The sequence below is a fragment of the Bos grunniens genome, chromosome 9 (genome assembly GCF_055505025.1).
Source record: "Bos grunniens cultivar Pamir isolate PY7600 chromosome 9, Bosgru_T2T1.0, whole genome shotgun sequence".
NCBI lineage: Eukaryota > Metazoa > Chordata > Mammalia > Artiodactyla > Bovidae > Bos > Bos grunniens.
In genome coordinates, this window is record NC_141173.1 from 70,098,530 (window position 1) to 70,118,578 (window position 20,049).

At 40.1% G+C, this 20,049-nt stretch overlaps 1 protein-coding gene across 42 annotated transcripts in view; it reads right to left on the bottom strand.

Moving 5' to 3' along the window:
* The window catches only part of EPB41L2 (erythrocyte membrane protein band 4.1 like 2), a 210,971-nt gene that overhangs the window by 131,319 nt on the left and 59,603 nt on the right, over positions 1-20,049 (bottom strand). For 2 of the 42 annotated variants that reach the window (XM_086316514.1, XM_086316484.1), the window contains exon 1: positions 9,446-9,584. The exons of 36 other annotated variants lie outside the window; for them this stretch is intronic. The gene's annotated coding sequence lies outside the window, so the exon portion shown is untranslated. Of the gene's footprint in view, positions 1-3,011; positions 3,183-9,445; positions 9,592-20,049 lie in introns of those variants that run through there. 4 more of the 42 variants (XM_086316529.1, XM_086316491.1, XM_086316492.1 and 1 more) reach the window with 3 other exon arrangements.

Genomic DNA, 20,049 nt, shown 5'->3' on the forward strand with positions numbered 1-20,049 from the left:
GGTGTTCACTGGAAGCTGAAACTCCAATACTTTGGCCACCTGATGCGAAGAGCTGACTCACTGGAAAAGACCCTGATGCTGGGAAAGATTGGGGGCAGGAGGAGAAGGGGATGACAGAGGATGAGATGGTTGGATGGCCATCACCAACTCAATGGACATGAGTTTGGGTGGGCTCCAGGAGTTGGTGTTGGACAGAGAGGCCTGGTGTGCTGCTGCTCATGGGGTGGCAAAGAGTTGGACACAACTGAGCGACTGACCTGAACTGAACTTAGTAGAGCCAAATTTGTTTAGTCCATCTTTTATTAAGATTGTGGTTTTCCCACATTTGTTAAATGTATATTTTAAAACATAGAAATGGCAATAGAAACCGCAGTAGGATGGCAGACTGACTTCACTATATTGACTTAAAAAAATACTGGCTCCAAACCTTTTTCTAAAATGTATTGCTCCATAGGGCTTCCCTGGTGGATCAGACAGTAAAGAATCCACCTACAATGCAGGAGACCTGGGTTAGATCCCTGGGTTGGGAAAACCCCCAGAGGAGGGCATGGCAACCCACTCAAGTATTCTTGCCCGGCGAGTCCCCGTGGACAGAGGAGCCTGGTAGGCCAAAGTCCATGGGGTCGCAAGGAGTCAGACATGACCGAGCAACTAAGCACAGCATTGCTCCACAGAATTCAGAAGTCTCAGGACTACTGACGTACAGCACTGGACCCAGTGAAGCTGACATAGGGAGATCTTTACCATCTTTCCCAGTCAACTCTCAACACCACCGTGCCTGCCTTACTTCCTAACTCCCCTACTTCCACCAACTGAATTATATCTCCCCAACATCCATACACTGAAGCACTAACCCCCAAAGTGATGGTATTTGGAGGTGGGACCTTTGAGAGATAATAATTAGATTTAGGTGAGGTCATCAGGGTGGAGCCATCATGATGGAATTAGTGGCTTTCTAATAAGGGACACCAGTGAGCTTGCTCATTCTCTCACATTCTCACTCTTGCTCCCTCTCTCACCTTGCTTTGTGAGGACACAGATTAGGCAGCCATCTACAATCCAAGAAGGGAGTGTTCACCAAAAACAGACCATGCTGGCACTGGATCTTGGCCTTCTGGTCTCCAGAAGTGTGAGAAAATAGACTTGCAGTTTAAGTAAACAAGTATATGGTATTTTGTTATGGAAGCCCAAGCTGACTAAGGCATCTACATAGAACCCAATGCCATTGCTCAAGCTCCTCTGCTTGCTTCAATCCTGCCTATGAGACATCGGATTCTCATTATTCAAATAAAGGTTAAGAGAATTAAGATAAGAGGTGAGTTTTGTGGCTCACTGATTTGGAAGAAGAACAAGTCATTAATAGAGTGGATAAAAGGAGAACCCAGAGAATTTAAATGAGTTTCCAAAACTCATATACTCAGTAAGTGGCAGAGGTAGAAATCACATGTTTAGTCTGCTTCAAAACCAACACCAGTGGCACTGAAGGCACAGTGGAGAGCAGTTTCCTTTAAAGCCAACGCACTTTTCCACCAAGGCTGCATTATCTCAGTTTCAACACCCTTGTTTACTAGATGAGTAAACTAAACCCAAAGAAGTGAAATAACTTACAAAAAAGGTTACTCTGTGGGCTCCTGGCACAGAAGTTACAAACTAGGTCCAGTATCATTTAAATTCTTTCCAGTAAGGCTTTAAACACATTAAAATACATAAAACACATATGCTGTAAGGTCTTAAATATTAAAAATTGCTCATATAAATGTGTCTCTATTGCATCTGTCTTAGGAAGATCCTAAATAGCCTTGCTTTGACACTGTTTTATTGCTTCATGAAAAGGGGAAATTAGAAGTTCATCCTCAGAATACTACTTCAGTATTCAAGGGAGTTGGTTGGGCGTAGGGTGGGGGATATTTTTCCTATATTTGTATAGGTAAGTTGATGTATAAATAAAATTAAACCCAGTAAAATGACTTCTTGACTTGTACAAAATGTCCTATTTCCTGACTTTGAGGAAAAGGAATGTAACTGAATAGGATGCAAGGATGCAAGAACCTGATGGTGACTCAAAGCTCCAAGACCATACAGGACACAAACTCTGTACAGAAAATAAAGTTCTCAGTGTCACAGAAAGACAGTGAGCAGAAGAGATCCTTTCAGTCTCCCCTCTCCCCATTATTCATCTAGCCTCCATTGGAGAAGCATATATCATCTATCAAACTAGAAAAAAAGCAAGTACAGTTTTCTAGCAAAACCCTAAAATAACCTAAAAAGTACTCCAAAAAATAAAAAATAACCCCTCTGTTTTTGAACTCTACTGATTTCACAGAGAATCCAACTTTGCTATATACCAATCATCATGCAAGACTATCCTTCCTGAACAAAACGTGGAGAAAAGTTTTATGATTCTCTCAATCTGGATTAATTTCAACTTGTCTATAAAATTTTCTAACAGTCCACATTTCACAGGATCATTGCCATTTGATGCCGACAAAAAGAAAAAAACCAAACAAAGAAAAAAACCAAAACAACTACGACACTAGTTCCACAGCCTCTGGCTAAGTTATCTTTTGACCACACACCACAGTTTAACTTTTCTCAGGCGCTGAACCCATAATAATTTGCACAACTGCACGTAAGTCACTCACAAAGTTTCTTTCCTACCATGTTTTGTAAAATGTAACATTAGAAAGTACTACAGATTTATGAGACTCTGGGCAAGAAAAATTCCATATGACCCCAGATTTTTACAGGGGGTTTGGAGAGAGAGAGCAGGAGCAGGTACAGGAGGGAAGCAAAAGAAGAAAGGGATGGCAGTTGGGACTCTCTAAACAAAAAGTTAATGTTCTGAAACCATCTAAGAAGTGTTAGGACAAAGCAGTAACAAATGCCCACACACCCCCTTTTTTTTTTAAACTTCAAAAGTCAAAAGCATCCCTATCAGAATTACACATTCAGACCAGTACATACAGTAATTCAGCATTTACTTTAAAATGTATTATTTTCATTTCACTTACATCTGAGAAAACTTTGCTGAGTTCCCCCTTTGCCCCAGACACTGGTCTAAGCCCTCAGGACTGGAAAGTTCTTCCCCACACCAGTCCTCAGGGATTTCACAGTCTAGAAGGGAAGTCAGATACATAAACAAATAATTATACCACACGGGACAAGGACTGTAGCAGAGGTACAGTCAGGACACAGCAAAGTGGACAAGTTCCTTGGGGAGGACAAGGAAGGCATTACAGGCTTACAACGTTTAGGCTCATTCGTCTCTCATTTGAGATGAACAAATGATTCTGCTAATACTGTGGTAATGACTCTCCTTGCCTTACGGATTAAAAAAATAATTATCACAAAGCCCATCACATACAAAGCAGAAACAAAGATCTTGCTAGCATCTGGGCAATACCATCCACGTGACCAAGCAAAATGGGATTCTTATAAAACAAATATAGAATCAAAAGAGATCTCAGCTCTTATGTACCTCCTGTCCTTGCCTTTCACAGATGGGGAACCTGAAATCCAGAAGTTGGGTCACTTGTCAAGTTACACAGTAAATCAGGAGCAGAACCCAGGATGGATGTCCGATTCTGCCTAATAACTCTATTTGCCTTTCCCCACTGCAGACTGTAGTGCCTGGACATGACGGTAAGGGCCGAGACACTCTTGAGAAGATACCCAGCAACAGAGAGCTTTTATGGCTGTCCAAGGGCCAGAAGAAACAAAGATCCGGCTGACCCCCCAAAAGCTCCCCAACTCTGCCCTATCCTCTGGATCCAAGAAAAACCCTACACTTTCCTGCTCCCCCAAAAAGTATGTTTCCAAAATAAAGAAGTCACTGTCAAGAAATTATCTAATCTCCCCAATCTGCAATAACATTAAATTCACACACGAACAGTCTGGACATTACTCCATGTTGTCACTTAACTAAGTCTATAAAATGAAGGTACCAGCAGATAAACTACCTATATGATGGGATTCTTGTGGGCATCACAGGAGAACCTACATGAGAGCTACTGCTGCTACTGCTAAGTCGCTTCAGTCGTGTCCGACTCTGTGCGACCCCACAGACGGCAGCCCATCAGGCTCCCCTGTCCCTGGGATTCTCCAGGCAAGAACACTGGAGTGGGTTGCCATTTCCTTCTCCAATGCATGAAAGGGAAAAGTGAAAGTGAAGTCGCTCAGTTGTATCCGACTCTTAGCGACCCCATGGACTGTAGCCTACCAGGCTCCTCCAACCATGGGATTTTCCAGGCAAGAGTACTGGAGTGGGGTGCCATTGCCTTCTCCACACGAGAGCTACTAGTCAAGTGCAAAATGTCACATGAATGCAAATGACTATTAAACACACAATTTCAATCATCAAAAAATTCACCTAGGCTTTCTCCTCAAAATGGTTGAATATACCATTACACTTATTCTTAAGTCAAACATTAACCTACAGTAATCTACCACCATTTAATTTTTCCTCAACTTGTAGAAAGAAAACTGCTCCCCAACCCTAGGCTACCCTCCATAGTTTCCCTTCTTTTCTTTCTTTCCCTTTAAAACAAGCACTACTATTTCCAAAACCCCTACTAATGCTACTGCTAAGTCACTTCAGTCGTGTCCGACTCTGTGCCCCATAGACAGCAGCCTACCAGGCTCCTCTGTCCCTGGGATTCTCTAGGCAAGAACACTGGAGTGGGTTGCCATTTCCTTCTCCAATACATGAAAGTGAAGTCGCTCAGTCATGTCCGACTCTTTGGGACCCCATGGACCACAGCCTACCAGGCTCTTCCGTCCATGGGATTTTCCAGGCGAGAGTACTGAAGTGGGGTGCCAGTGCCTTCTCCAAGACCCCTACTAGAACCACATAAACAGGAAACCTGCTAACATAAGGCTCTTATCAAAAAACATGTTGTAGAAAGTTCAGCACAGCAGACAAGCCACAGAAATGTTAAGGTGCATGCAACATACAGTGCCCAGCTACTCGTCAGGCTCTGGGGACACACAACCCAATCTGGGGTCCTCTCCTCACGTTGCTTGCGTCACTATCTTCCTTCAGCCTGCCATCTGCATGGTTTGGGCACTTGTTTGAGGATCCAGTGTACTTCTAACCCTCCGTATCTTTATTATCTCTGTATTCTGAAACTGTCCCTCCACTCACTTCTTTCTTTCATTTCTACAGAAACTTACCTCTTCAAATCTGAATTATGAAAGAAAACCCTAAGCACAAGTGCTAATACATTCTCAATCCACAGCCCCTCCCCACCTGAAACAATAAATATCCAACATTAAGCTAGAGTGGGGGCTTCCCTGATAGCTCAGTTGGTAAAGAATCTGCCTGCAATGCAGGAGACCCCAGTTCAATTCCTGGATCGGGAAGATCCACTGGAGAAGGGATAGGCTACCCACTCCAGTATTCTTGGGCTTCCCTTGTGGCTCAGCTGGTAAAGAATCCGTATGCAACATGGGAGACCTGGGTTCTATCCTTGGGTTGGAAAGATCCCCTGGAGAAGAGAAAGTCTACCCACTCCAGTATTCTGGCCTGGAGAATTCCATGAACTATATATAGCCCATGGGGTTGGAAAGAGTCGGACACAACTGAGTGACTTTCACAAGCTAGAGGATTCACCATTATCTGTATCTATGAGATCCTGAATTCCGTAATTTTAGGTTTTGCTAAGATCCATTTATTCAATGAGGAATTACCCTTTGTCTACTGATAGCTGTTCAGGATACACACCTGTATAAAACTTGGCTCCAGGATACACACCTGTATAAAACTTGGCTCCAGCCAAAGAGTATCTAAATAAATAATAACACTACAAAGAGAACCGAGCTGAAATATAGGCATAAACATTTCAACAGTAACTGACTTGATGAGGGAAGAATGCTTCCCAAGGTGACGCTGGCGCTGACCTTGAAGGAGAAGGAGGGCTGATTGTAAGCGGGTTAAAGCATACTCCTCACCGTGGGAATAGAGACTGAAGACACAGAATCACCAGAGATAAAAGCATTGCTGAGAACGGCGAGTCCACACCTCATCTGCCCGGAATACGGGGTGGGGAATGGAGGAAATGGGACGAGGGAGGTAGTAGCCAAACAGTGAGTGATGAGTACGCTAAGCTCAGATGTTTCAACTCTGTCCTGTAGGCAATGAAAAATAAGATTCCTTTTGCATTTCGGGAGGATGGCTTCGGCACTTATGTGATAACAGATGCCGTAGTAAAAGGAAACTGGTTAAGCAGAGGCCCCGGTGATCCAGAAAACAGCATCTGAACTGACACAGAGGCAACAGGGAAGCAAATGAAGAGATGAAGTCAGTAAATATTTAGTAGTTAAAATGGACAGGATTTGATAAAAGAATTGAGCAGTGGGAGTCAGGGAGAACAAAGTTCCCAGGTTCCTGGCAGTCAAAGGTCAGACAGCGGGAACATGAACCTAGAGATAGATTTCCAAAAAGAATATGAAAGACGGATGAAAGAAGCCCAAGCTTCCACTTTTAACACATTTGGACTAAGTGACTGTGTGACATCTGGGTGGAAAATCAGGCCAGCTGGAGATATGTGTCTGAACCACAGAGCCTAGGTTTCCATGCTAAAATCTGGAACTACTTGGTCAATCAGTGTAATCTGAAGCTATAGAAGAGATGAAGCCCAAGGCAAGACAGAGGTTAAAAAAAAAAAAAAATGCTCATAGTAAATAACCAGGCAGGGAGCAAAGAACCTATGAAGGAGGGTGGGAAGGACCAGAATAAGATAAAGACATCAAACCAAGCAAGCATTACCCCAAGAGAAGAGCTGGGCTGGGAGCAATGGACAACAGGCGAAGGGCTTCTAGAACCAGATAAGGCTTTGCAGGCATCATGAAAGACTGCTGATAACCTCAAAGAGCAAGTCCAGTGGACAGTAGAGAAAAAGACAATTGGCTAAAGGAAAAATACTGAACAGAGGGGAGTATGAAAAAGGGGCAAACTAATCTCTGAAATTTAGTGCCAGAGAAAAGGCTGGCAGAAACGACAGCAATAACTACAAGAAGTACGGCTGCGAGACAATCTACCCACACAGGAGAAGTATTGGTTATTTTATTTCATGCAGGCTTTTGGTGGGAAAGACAAAGTAGGGAGAGGTTCAAGATACAAAGGAGAGAAAGGAAAATGAAGGCCAGGAAGTTCAGAAGAGAGAAATGAATTTAATCTGGGATGGCATGAGGGACATCTCTAGCCCAGAGACCAAGGAGAAGGGAACTGGAAACATACATGGACTAGAAGAGGAAGTGGTGTAAGGAAAATGAAACCAAAGAGGAAATATGGTCCATCTCCTAGAATATAGTCAATGATAATCCTCTCAGCATTCATTTTAACACAGGATTCAAAATGGGTTAAACTTAACAATTTTCAATATGGAAAGTTATTGGCTTCCAAAGTTTTTCAAAATTGGGGATGCCACGTATAATCTTCTACCTTAACTGACTTGTAAATCAGTATCTATTAAATTATCAAGAATATCATGAAATGAGTGCCATCTTCATATCACTATAGATGCCCAGAAAAAGAAGCTAAAAAATAAGTCACTGAAATCGCAAGGTTTGGAGAAGGGTATTTTGTTTTGCTTTAATCACAGTGCATGCCAAGGGCTTGGTTAAATGTATTTACAAGATACAATAACCGTAACTGTAATTCCTGTTCTCAAACTGTGAAGCCTGTGTCTCAATAAAATACCAGTTTAAAAGACAAGACAATAAAGACCACGGTCACCACCAGAACCCCATAAGAATATGTGAAAGGTTATAAAACAAAACTCCTTTTATAGAGTTGAATCCTTTCCAGGGTGGGCCTTTAAGACATTCTGACAGTACACACAAATACTATCTCTGGAACAAAACCAAAAAGGCACAGCTGCGAGACATCTTCCACTGAAGTTGTAACTGACTCAATGGCAGTCCTTCCTTTGAGCAAGAGAGTCTATAAAAACCAGAAGCAGAGCTATTTTCCCCTACAAACTGCTGAGTGGAATCACTTTCTCCTGACCCAAACTGCAGCTTTACTAAAAAGCTAAAATAGCATGGCCAGTACAACTCCATAATAAATTTGTAAAAGAAAACATACATAAAACTTGAAAAAAGTGTGTGTATATATATATATATGTTTTTCATTAAGAAAAATCCCCAACTAAACTGAAACTATAATACATGGATATACACATTTTTTAACTTACAGTCCATCAGCACCACAAACAGGAAATTTGGATTTGCCTTAATAGAAATTTTTCCCCAAATGCCTTAATACAAATTTTTCCCCAAACCTCTAAGGAGTAGTACTAACCAAAAATATTTAGATGATTATTAGTGTTAATATCCTCAATACTGACTTGAACTTTTGATACCTAGATATTTGTGACCAAAAAGGAAAAAAAAAGTCAAAGACATTTTGAAATCAATTAGATATAACTCCAACATATGAAAAACAATTTAAATAGCCAAATCAATACTTTATTTGTGATGTTTTCCAAGCTGGATTTTTACTGTTTCTATAGCAACATCAACAAAATACTCATACACATACTTCCGCACCCAAGATGAAAACCAGTAACCACTTCTCTAGTTTATTCTTACTATGGCTTCCAACCAAAAAAAAAAAATCAGCCTTCCTAAACTTCACTCCTAAGGTTTGAAGTTGGAAACTTCAAAACCTAAGGTTTTAAATAAATAACAGTTGCGTTAACCATAAATGTCAAATATTCTCAAAGTCTTCAGAAGGGAGGTTAATGATAATTTTGTTATTTCTTTGACAATAACTCATTCTGAACAACAACAACAAAGATGAGAACGGAAGAAATTGCTAACAAATGACTTACTTGGAAAATTATCTAAATTCTAGAGAAATAAAACACCAAAAACTGTGCCAAGATGTACAGCAAAGAGTTCAATATTCTAAAGCCAAGAGATAAGCAACTTTCTCTGTGTCAGATATACTTTCAAAATCTCTTTTGTTGGAATTGTTTTGAAAGAACAAAATATTTCACTAGGATTAATAGGCCTGCTTATTTTGTGAGCAAGCTCTCTGCCTTATTCTTTACAAACATTTCTATTTATGTCTCAAAACATCTCTGCACAGTAAGTATTATCAAGTTCATTCAATAAGTAAATAAACTAAGGCTCAGAGAAATGAATTAACTTGCCTTAAAAAGCATGGAATGCAAAATACTAAAGTGGTTAACTGTCAGTCTTGGACCCAGACAAACCTGAACCTGGATCCTGACTTAACCTCCAACAACCATGTATGAGACAGACGGCTGAGGCTTCCACCTAATTCTATTTTATTTGAAGCATGTTCTTTACATTACACCACTAGGCTTATGCACACTCCCAGCTATACGTCACCACGTGCCAAAATGCAGTCTTGACATTAACAGCCTCACTACCTATGCCTTACGTTTGCACATGGACTTCAGACATTAGGACTTACTGTAAATACACGTTCTACTCCAATACATGTCTAGCGTTTAGGATTCATGGTTTTCACCCAGGCAGCCCAGGTTCTACTCCTGGTGTGGGGAAGGAGATTCTTTGGGCTTCCCTGGTGGCTCAGATGGTAAAGAATCTCCCTGCAATGCAGGAGAACTGGGTTAGATCCCTGGGTTGGGAAGATCCCCTGCAGAAGGGAAAGGCTACCCACTCCTCCAGTATTCTAGCCTGGAGAATGCCATGACTGTATAGTCCATGGGGTCGCAAAGAGTTGGACACAACTGAGCAACTTTCACTTCACTCTGAGACATGTTCTCAAAAAATATTTTTTAGAAATACATAAGGAAAACTTCAAAGAACAAGTGAAAAGTCTTGATCTTTCTAATTTCCAAACATATACGTATATTTCAACAGATCCTTACCCGGGACATAATGTTAATGGGTAGGTATACCACATCATGGGCTTCCCAGGTGGCTCAGTAGTAAGGAATCTGCCTGCAAAGCAGGAGATATGAGTTTGATCCCTAGGTTGCAAAGACCCCCTGGAGGAGGAAATGGCTACCCACTCCAGTATTCTTGCCTGGGAAATTTCATGGAACAGAGGAGTCTGGTGGGCTACAGTCCATGGGGTCACAAAAGTGTTGGAAATGACTTAGTGACTAAACAACAACAAAAATACCACATCGTGCCTTTCTTCAAAGCACTAGGAACCATTTGAGAAGACCAGAGAAGTGCAAATAAAAAGCCATCCATATACACCTGTGAAAGGTGAAAGTTTAGTTGCTCAGTCGTATCCAACTCTTTGCAACCCCACGGACTGTAGCCTACCAGGCTCCTCCATCCATGGGATTTTCTAGGCAAGAGTACTGGAGTGGGGTGCCATCTCCTTCTCCAGAGGATCTTCCCAACCTCGGGATGGAACCCAGGTCTCCCATATTGTAGGCATATGCCTTACTGTCTGAGCCACCAGGGAAGTCCTGTAAACTTGTGAGTTAACTATAAATGCATAAAGTGTATACCTATTGATACTACAAACACATATACAAGATTTCTCAAAATAATTTTGATTTCAAAGATTCCATCCCACTCTTTGCATAAGCAAACTTACACGTAATTCCAGATCACACATTACAATTTTTTAAGTGAGACAACAATCATGTGATGTAGGCATTTGGGACTAAGATAATTGCAGGCTAGAGTTGTAAACAGAAGAAATTTGAACAGACTTTGCAAGAAAGGATATATTGTCATTGGTGGGAAAGAGGGACAGTGATATTCAAGACAAGCAGGAACAGTCCTTGGGCAGACTGAGGCAGCAAGATGCACAAGATGGTTTGGACGTCTGGCAAAGCAGGAAGCAGTGAGCAGGACAGTGGGCTGACCACTATCACTGGATCAGTCACATACAAAGATAAGTCAGAAGTAATGCTGAAATATGATAGCTGGAAAGACTGTTGAGAGCTCTGAAGATGAAAAGGCCTCTGGGTTAAAAAAGACAGGTCACCTTGCCTAAAGTTTTATTTTGGTGGGTTTTTTCCCTGCAGAGTAAGGGGGCTAATAACAGTTTGTTGTTGTTGTTTTTTAAATAACATACAAGCTACCCACTTTAACCATAAAATTCAATGTTTTTTAGGGTAGTCAGTTGTGCAACCATTACCACAAACAATTTTAGAACATTTTATCAACTCAAAAATAAATCCCAAACCTCCCAACTCATTCTACGAGGTCTGATACCAAAGCCAAACAAAGATGTCACAAAAAAGGAAACTATAACCAATACCCCTAACTGAGGCAGAAGTCCTCAATAAAATATTAGCAAACTAAACCCAGCAAGGTATTAAAAAGATCTTAGACCATGATCAAGTGTAATTTACTCTAGGAATATAAGGATGATTCAAAAAGTGAAATTCAATCAATATAATAGAAGAAAAATACACGATCCTCTCAATAGAGAGAAAAAGAATTAGACAAAATCCAACATCCTTTCAAGATAAACAAACTAAAAATAATAAAAATAGAAGGAAACTTCCTCAACATGCAAAGAGCTTCTACAAAAACCCACAGCTAACATCATACTACATGGCGAAGACTGAAAACTTTCCCCCTAAGATCAGGAACAAGACAAGATGCTCCCTCTCACAACCTCTTATCATTCTATTCAATGTTGTGCTTAAGTTCAAGCCAGGGTAATTAGGCAAGAAAAATAAAAAGCACTCAAATAAGAAAGGGAGAAGTAAACTACCTCTACTTGCAGATGACATGATTGTAATAAATAAAAATCCTTAAAAATACATTTAAAAAGCTAATAGAGGGGTTCAGGAAAGCTGCAGGGTATAAAATGAATATGCAAACTTGAGTTGTATTTCTATACATAAGCAATAAACAATCCAAAAATAATAATAATATCTCACTTAGCATCAAAAAGAGTAAAATACATAGGGTAAATTTAGACAAGGAAGTATAAGGCTTGTACACTGAAAAGTATGTAACACTATTCAAAAAAAATCAAACACCTAAGTAAATCCATGTTTATGGATTTAAATACTTAGTATTGTTAAGAGCCCATTAACCATCAAACAACTGTGATAACACAGACATGATAACACAGACATAGAGAACAGACTTGTGGACACGGGGTCGGGGGAGGAAGGAGAGGGAGGAAGGAGAGCTATGGAGATAGGAACATGGAAACTTACATGACCATATATAAAATAGATAGCCAATGGGAATTTGCTGTATGACTCAGGGAACTCAAACAGGGGCTCTGTATCAACCTAGAGGGGTGGAAGGGGGAGGGAGATGGCAGGGAGGCTCAAGGGAGGGGACATACCTATACCTATATGACTGATGCATGCTGACGTTTGACAGAAACCAACAAAATTCTGTAAAGCAATTATCCTTCAATTAAACAACAATTTTTTTTTTTTAAAGATACACGTAAAGAATCAATTGGAGTGAGGTATATTTGACAGCGAGGAAAAGGCCCAGTGAAAGGAAGAACACAGAAGAAATTATATCTAAATATTACAGAGGAAGTTATATCTAAATTGAGACCTGAGAATAGAATATTGCTAGCAACATGTACCAAAGTCTAGACATGACAGAAAACCTGATATATCAGCTAAACTCAGAGAGGCAACCTAACATCTGAAACTCAATAAGTAAGTTAAAATCCAAAACAGCAAGGATAAAAGAGATGTTACAACATTTGAGGCTCTTCTGAAAAGTAAAGTGGTACCACGAAAGGATTTTAAGCTTAAAATTAAAAGACTTTAAAACTATAATTCTGACTACAATATGAAGAACAAAAATTTTTTAAACTGTGGGGGGAGGGGTGGCAGGAAAACCAGACAGACCATTATATATCTATAACATAGATACTGCATATCTAAGAAATGCTGCTGCTGCTGCTGCCAAGTCACTTCAGTCGTGTCCAACCGTGTGCAACCCCAGAGACAGCAGCCCACCAGGCTCCTATGTCCCTGGGATTCTCCAGGCAAGAACACTGGAGTGGGTTGCCATTTCCTCCTCCAATGCATGAAAGTGAAAAGTGAAAGCCAAGTCGCTCAGTCATGTCCGACTCTTCGCAACCCCATGAACTGCAGCCTACCAGGCTCCTCCATCCATGGAATTTCCCAGGCAAGAGTACTGGAGTGGGGTGCCATTTCCTTCTTCATCTAAGAAATGACAGCCTCATTAATGTTTAAAAAATAAAATATTAGCAAATAGGTAGCCAGTCTCTGCTTCCTCACCTCCAAAGAGAATTTTGCCATTGTAATTTCAATTTTGAAAGCAACTTGACTGATTTATTGTGGAATGGGCTGAGTCACTAAAGAACAGATCCATAAAGAACACAGGAGAGACTCAAACTGAAACTGAGAGAGTTGGTGTTCATTGTTTGGGAGGAAACTGGTTGAAAGGAAAGAGTATGAGAGCTGTTTTTAAACTGTGTAGAAGAAGAGTAAGAAAAATTCATAAAGTGGTATAGAGAATTTTTAAGTTTTGCAGTTATTATAAAACCACATTTGGGTTTTTCAAGAGACCAGAGTAAAAACCTAAGTGGTTTGTCAATTCTTTGTCAGCAGTAAGACTTGTATTTCTTTGACTACCAAAGTTAAAACTGTACCCCAAAAGAGCTCAGCTTTGTGCAGTTTATAGTATCTGACTAGAGAAGGTATCAGCGGAAGGAATGGATAAATTCAAGTAATATTCAATTGGCAGAATGATAAGAATTTGGTAACACATCAGAGTTAAGAGAGAAAAATAAAGAGCAATTAATAGGGCAGCAGAAGTCAGTCACTGAAACAGTTATAAAAGGAACCAGAGGGTATGGAGACAAATTTAATGAGTTAAATTAGGTAACAAAGAGGTACATAAAAAAAGAAAAAAACAAACAAAAAAAGAGATGTAGATGAATAAGCCAATAGTAAAGACAGAATGGACTCAAAGAAAAATAACTCAATCCAGAGGAAGACAGAAAAAGAAAGGGGAAAAAAAGAAAAAGAAAGAACAGATGGAACAGAAAACAAAGAAAATGGTGCCCAGCAACAATTAATTAAATGTAAATGGCCTAAATGTACCAATTAAAAGACAGAGATTGTCAGAGTAGGTAAATAATCCATTTCTAAGTAAGCTGTGTACAAAAAAATCTACTTTAAATATTAGGAATGTAGGAATACCTACATTATTTAAAACAGCAATGTCCAGTGTTATTTGAATTTCACCACATATACAGACTGCAGCCATGAAATTAAAAGATGCTTACTCCTTGGAAGGAAAGCTTTGACCAACCTAGACAGCATATTAAAAAGCAGAGACATTACTTTGCAAACAAAGGTCCATCTAGTCAAGGCTATGGTGTTTCCAGTGGTCATGTATGGATGTGAGAGTTGGACTATAAAGAAAGCTGAGCGCCTAAGAATTGATGCTTTTGAACGGTGGTGTTGGAGAAGACTCTTGAGAGTCCCTTGGACTGCAAGGAGATCCAACCAGTCCATCCTAAAGGAGATTGGTCCTGAATGTTCATTGGAAGGACTGATGTTGAAGCTGAAACTCCAATACTTTGGCCACCTGATGCGAAGAACTGACTGAAGAGAAGAATCAGAAGAACCTGATGCTGGGAAAGATTTAAGGCAGGAGGAGAAGGGGACAAGAGGATGAGATGGTTGGATGGCATCACCAACTCAATGGACATGAGTTTGGGTAAACTCCGGGAGTTGGTGATGGACAGGGAGGCCTAGCGTGCTGCAGTCCATGGGTTCGCAAAGAGTCAGACACGACTGAGTGACTGAACTGAACATATATACTTCTTTCTACCAAGTTCTAAGATTCAAAATTACAGCCAAAAATTCTCAATGAACGTTTTGAGGTGTTGTGATAACTACAAGGAAGGATGGCAACAATATGAATACCCAGTATATTCAACATGTTATCTTTGCTTTACTCCTCTCTTTAGAAAAGGATATTAGTATTTGCAAGAGAGAAGCATAAAAATATTTTTTCAAGCTTTTACTTTGAGAAGACTGTGAAAAGTTCACATCCATGGTTATAATTTGTTTCTCTTGGATCTAAACATACACCCACCCATTGGCTTCAGAAAAGTGCTTGGCCAGAAACCCTAGGACAGTGATACTTCCTGGAAATTTCAACTGGAAAGAAAAAGTATCCTATCCATGAAGCGATCGCCAGTAGCAAATAATGCAAATGTTCTTTTGTGTTAATACCAATTTGTAAAAACCTATTCTTACACAAAAGATACATTCATTCATTCGACAAATATTTCCTGTACAACTATTAAGAAGGTAATTTACAAAAAGATTCTCACTTATTTGATACATGGTATGATTTTATTAATTATTAAGCAAAACAGTTAAAAAATGTTTTATTTATCCAGTTTTCAGGGGCAATTCCCAGTCCCCAAAATGTCTCTCTTTGCTATTGACTGGCTGTCTCTCCATGTGAACAATAGATTCCCAGAAGCAAAGACTGCAGTCTTACATCTATATCCCCCACAACCCAATATAACACCTGTCATACAGTAAAGGAAGCCAAAGGAATGTTTGATGAATGAATGGACTGATGGGTCATACTCAATTAGTAGTACAAACAAAAATCCCAGTAAAAAATAAATAAATTCAGTATAGTTGTCACTCCTGACCCTTTCCTCACTCTTCATCCAGGTTCATAGTGCTGTTCTTTTTTCTATAGGTACTTCTACTGCTGAAATGACCGTTTTTGAGTTCCTGGCATCAGTCTTCCTCACTGTGAAGTTATCTGCAGCTCAGCCTTCGTCCTCATCTTTGAATGCCCAGCTTGGTTCACAGTAAGACTGGGCACAAATTTATTTCATAATAAAGAGCAACAAATACCACAGACACCTACTTAAATCAGTACTGCCAAGCTTCAGGTTATTACTCCGTAGTAAAAACAATGTACTTAACTGGTAACGGTGAGATTTACTATTAAAATTAGGTTAAGTAAATATTTGATCCTAGTCACCAGTACAATAAATACCACCCAAAAACCTCAGCACCAGATTTTATTGCACAGAAATACAAAAGTGTTACTGGAGTTGGCAATTTCACCTAAAGCCATAAATAAAAGAAATACAAAAGGAGGTTTCCTTGGGTAGATGCCTTTAACTGAGGGTAAAATTCACCAGCACAGATACCCAGGGAAATCTGGTTAATTCCCCATAAAACCTGGCATGTAGTATTTCTGCAATACAGATATTTGCAATTATGCCTCTTCCTTCAAATAAAGAATAGCAATGAAAATTTCGGAAAGGCTTCCAGTGGCTCTGCAGGGAGTACGGAGACCAAACTGCTCAGTATAATCTCCCAGGTTCCGCACTGACTGACTCCAGTCCAGATACGAGGCTCATCTTCTGCTTCTCATGCTCTCTCACACATCCCAAGCTCCAGCCACACCAGCCTCCTCAACAAGAAATGATTCCGTGTCTTCATTAATGCTGACTCTCCTCTGTCTAGACCGTCCACTTCCCCTGTCTACACTTGAGGAAAAAAAAAAAAAATCTAACCCCAGCTTCCAGGTATAAGGTTAAAAACAAGCAGTTTGTAACCAAACCTAACAATAGCTCTGTTACTGACTTTTAGAAAACAGAATAAAACATGGGGGCGGGGGAGGCAATCAAGTTATTTGTGAGTTTATGGTACATACACACTCTCACAAATCACAAGGCTCTCAAAGGGAAGTCTGGTAAACCAACCCAGCAGGGAGTGTCTACCACTCCAGGAGGACCCACTGGGAAAGGAAGCAGGATGCCAAGAATGGCGAAGTTAGACTTAAATGGAGAGTAACACAGCCCACGCTCTGAGACGGCCCTGAGGTATACATAGTGAGTGAAGGCAATCCTCCAAATGGACAGAACCAGGGGCAGTAAGATCTGATCAGGAATTACACTTCAAGGACAAGCTATCCTCAGAGCAACCACTGCTCTTAACCTACCTAATCATACACCCCACGAACCACACAACTTGGTGATCCAAGAGGGTAATTTACAGCTATACGACAGGATAGGGCAGAGCAGAGCACTGTCCAGGGGGAAATCTCAACAATGCAGCTGATCGCTGACATCTGATCTGGATGGAACTGAAGCCAGAGGAATGGACATCACCAACCGGTACACGGTGTTCTGAGACTATACTCTGCCTCTAGATGCAGCAGGCCAACAGAACTTTATATGGTCTGTCCTTGGAAGAGGGAAGGCCTGTACCTGCAGTTGACCTGTGTAAGCTGAACTAAAAGGATATACACACAATTATACATTACACTTAAATGTATGGAACTGTGTGTATACATATATATATCAGACAAATGGTGGAATGTAGCACTCCTAATAATCTACTTAGCAGCCACATCTAACTTCCCCTTCTGTCACCATCCCCCTGATATTTTCCTCCCACCCAAGACTTTGCCTGGATCTATTCAAGCCATTTGGGTTCAGCCATAATTGGAGTGTCTCATATCTTCCTCAATCCCTTTTTTATCTCCTCCCATTATCATCTATAATTCCATGTTAACTATACCAGAACATCTAACTCAGTAAGTGTTGAAACAACAGCACAGATATAACAAGATATAGAATTTTGTTCCTGCTGGCTTATCATCTATATATCGAAAGTAAATATTCTTCCCATTGGATCCTAGAGTAATAAGAGCCAGGCTTGAGATGCTTTTCTCTTCTGGAAGAAGATTGGTCGAAGTATCTACCAATCCCCTGGAGAGGATTTCCTCTCACCTCAACCTTTAATGTTGCTGTTGTTGTTTAGTTGATCAGTCGTGTCCAACTCCTTGTGACCCCATGGACTGCAGCCCACCAGGCTCCTCTGTCCATGGGATTCTCCAGGCAAGAATACTGGCATGGATTACTATTTCCTCCTCCAGGGTATCTTACCGACTCAGGGATCGAACTGGAGTTTTCTGTATCTCCTGCACTGTCAGGCAGATTCTTTACCACTGAGCCACCTGGGAAGTTTATTTCTGCCACGGAGTTTAGTGTAACAGGATCTGTCCCATACCAACTGTATATTTATCTTTAAAAGAAACAGATGGGATGGTATGGCACAGGGCTTGGTATCATTGTCTAAAACCAGCCCAGCTGATGGCTAAACATATACAAACACCGTAATCCCTGGGTACCTCTGCCGCAGATGACAGGAGTCAGGCCACCACAGAATCAGCTCTTGTTGGAAATCAATGAGCCAGCTGTCCAAGACGAGCCAGGGCTTATGTGATAGGATCTTTACTTGTTTTAAAGGCTTCTTAACAGTTCTAATATAGACCTATTATGCTTTTATGATCCTGGAAAACATCCAAAATGATTAGCCCATCCTTTTCTGACTCATATATCTTTAGGCAATAAAGGTACACACTTTCTACTAATTGAGAACTTTCAAGTGAGTCCATCTAATGAACGAATGCCCTATGGAGTAACATTTCTAAAATTAAGCAGTACTATCTTAAAATTTACAGATACAGAAAATAAACTCACAGTCACCAAAAGGAAAGGGAGGGAGGAATAAATTGGCAATATGGGACCAACAGATGCACACTACCATATATCAAAGAGAAAAACAACAAGGCTTTACTATATAGTGCAGAGAATTATATTCAATATCCTGTATTGAACTCTAATTGAAAAATAATATATGATCGAATTACTTCGCTATACACCTGAAACTAACAATGTGCTGCTGATGTGCTCAGTCATGGCCGACTCTTTGTGACCCCATGGACTGTAGCCCACCAGGCTCTTCCGTCCATGGAATTTGCCATGTCCTTCTCCAGAAACTAACAATATGGTAAATCAACTATACTTCAACTTAAAGAAGAACAATTTAGATATACAGTCGCCAAGGGCAAACAAGCACGTTTAAAAGGAAAACCCTGTTGTTCTACCTCATACGTAAATTCACAGATAAAACACTGGAAATGCTCAGCCGTAATGGTAACAATTGTTGTTCGTGAATGTGGACAATGGAAAATTTTGCTTTATTTGTATTTTTCTATATTAACAAGCTTTTCCCACTAAACATACAATAATTAAGAAATGTTTTAATAAACTAAAATCCACTTAAACAAAGAAATATGAGTTTCCCCCCTTCATTTCTGTACCCCTACTTTGGCAGTTTTAAAAGCAGTACAAAACAAGCTGGCTAAGTCCCAGCAAAGTTATAATAAACTGGTCGTGTGCCATGGGGTATAGATTTACCTGAAACACAGGAATACATTCATGCTACTCCTCTTTGAGCTTGGCACTATCTATAAGAAACTACTGGGCTCTAAGAAGCACATGCTTGCAGACACTGTTACATCAGAGGCCTTTTTTAAAAGTTAGATTTTAACTGGATTTAAAAGAATGAAAGGAATTTCCTGGATTTTATCAGGGCAATTTCCCAAAAGATTTTTGCCCCCACTTCTTAGTACAAGGATTAAAGCCACTTAGCAAATTATAGGGTATACTTGCCACTTAAAATGCTATTAAGAACATATAAATTAAGAGATCTTTAAAAAGCAGTACATGTTGGAAGAAGCTGTTTTAACAGTTTTCTATGAAGTTAGTCAAAAAGTATCAAATGTCTGAATAAAGGAGGGATCTACTTTCCGACCACACAACACTATGGAGAGATGGGGACCACATATCTACAGTCAAGAAAGAGCCTTTCTATGTTTTATCATCACGTGACAAGTTATCACTGTCAAGTTTTCACTACAACTTCATTAAAATACCAAGCCATACACACACAATGTAACACAGCACAAGGAGGACAGCAACATATTTTTCAGAACTGCAAAATGGCATCTGCGGAATGTCTCAAAGGAATGACAAAGGCACTTCTTTAGCCCAAACAAAGAGAACAATGTTTCCACTAGGACACTACAGGACTATTGCATTTCAGGGGGGAAAGGCAGTAAAAATTAACACAAAACAGAGCTGAACGTGTAGAATGACAGTCTGTGGGGAAGAATTAAAAGAAACTATTGAGAATACAAGTTTCATGTGTTACAGTACACAAAATTAAGAGGGCTTGAGGTTTTAAAAGTTGGGTGATTTCATTAAGTTTGAAAAGAAAATTACCTTTA